Below are 1,860 nucleotides of genomic sequence, written 5' to 3' on the forward strand. Positions count from 1 at the left end.
GGGGGGGGGGGGGGGGGGTCCCCCCCCTGCCGCGGCCTCCACGCCCTGCCACCCACCTGGAAACGTCGCTGGGCAGAGTGGCGAGTTCCGTTTTCCGACGTGCGGCCAGGAGGCCAGGGCCGGTCGCCGTGTGTCAAAGGTCCCTGACCCAGGTGAGCACAGGCTCGCCGTGGTCCCCGCCGCTCCTCCAGAGCCTCGTCTTTGTCCCGAAGTACGTGGTTGCACGTGCCTATGTGCTTGTTGATGTGCATCTAGGTGCCTCCGCTTGTGTGCGTGTGCGCGCGCGCGGTGTCTGTGCACGTGCATCTGTGTGCGTTTACAGGTGCTGTGTGAGCACGTCTGTGCGGGGGCTGGGGGAGAGGACACGGTAGGAACCCTGCGGTCCCCAGACTTCTCTCACCATCTGGGGAGTAATGGGCGCTGGGAGAGATTGGCCTGGATTGCTCTCAAACCCAATCCCAGAACTCCCACGTAGGAGTGGGAATCAATCCATGCCTGCCCCGGCACCAGTCAATTGTAGTAGGGGGTTCTGGTCAGCAACCCACAGGGAAGATCTTGTCATGTTTGGCAACCCTTTATCCATTCAGCTAGAATGTATCTGAATATGCATAATCAAGGTCCCCACCTGAGGACCCCCAGGGCTCCTACCTTGAGATGTTGTTGGGCCTGGCGGTGCACCCTTTGCTGGGCAGAGTGCGGTCTGCATGCACTCTGTGCATCCCATCTAATTAAAATGGCTCGCTTGCACACCTACCATCTCCACATGCTGGGCTAACTATCCCTAGCCCCGGGAACGGCACAGCAACTGGAAAATGTACTTCGTTAGCACAAGCAGCAGGTCAGATCTCACAAACACACACAAATATGGAGAAGCCCCTATTGGGGCCACTTGCAAGCAGAAGGGGCTTGTCTTCATCAACTTGGGCTGTTATGACAAAATACCCCAGGCTGGGGGTTTAAACAAGCAGACATTTACTTCTCTTCTTTTTTTTTTTTTTTAATTTTTTTAATGTTAATTTTTGAGAGCGAGCGAGAGAGAGAGAGAGAGAGACAGAGCATGAGCCAGGGAGGGGCAGAGAGAGAGGGAGACACAGAATCTGAAGCCGGCTCCAGGCTCTGAGCTGTCAGCACAGCCCAGAGCCCGACGTAGGGCTTGAACTCACACACCATGAGATCATGACCTGAGCCGAAGTCGGATGCTTAACCGTCCAAGCCACCCAGGTGCCCCATTTCTCTTCTCTTCTAACTGTTCCACAGGTTAGAAGTCCTGACTAAGGTGCCAGCTGTTTTGGTTCCTGGTGAGACCCTCTTCCTGACTTGCAGACAGCTGCCTTTCTACTNAAGAGAGAGAGAGAGAGAGAGAGAGAAGGCGAGCTTACTGGTGTCTCTCTTCTAAGGGCACTAATCCCATCACAAGGACCCCACTCTGATGGTCTTATCTAGCTCTAATTACCTTCCAAAGGCCTCATGTCCATGTATTATTACATTGGGGTTTAGGGCTTCAGTATATGTCTTTTTGGCAGGGACTTGTTCAGTCCACAACTGGGCCCATGGTGGTGAGGGGCCCTGGACCCACCCAGAGTGAGAATGAGTTCTGGAGTGTGGAGTTCTGTCCACTGGAGAGCTGGCCTGGGAGGTTTGTGCCCACCCATCCCTCAGCTAGCCTTTCTCTGGGTTGTTGGATGCTCTCAGGTCTAGAGCAGGGTAGCTGAACCAGCCTCAAGGGACTGCTTTGTGGTGGGTTGTTCTGTGCATTGCTGGATGATGATGGCCCCTATCTGTTAGATGCCAGTGCACTCCTCTCCCAGTTGTAACCACTAAAAATATCTCCAGAATTGCACATGGCCGTCCCTCGCCATG

This window comes from Crocuta crocuta, unplaced genomic scaffold (genome assembly GCF_008692635.1).
Source record: "Crocuta crocuta isolate KB4526 unplaced genomic scaffold, BGI_CrCroc_1.0 scaffold50, whole genome shotgun sequence".
NCBI lineage: Eukaryota > Metazoa > Chordata > Mammalia > Carnivora > Hyaenidae > Crocuta > Crocuta crocuta.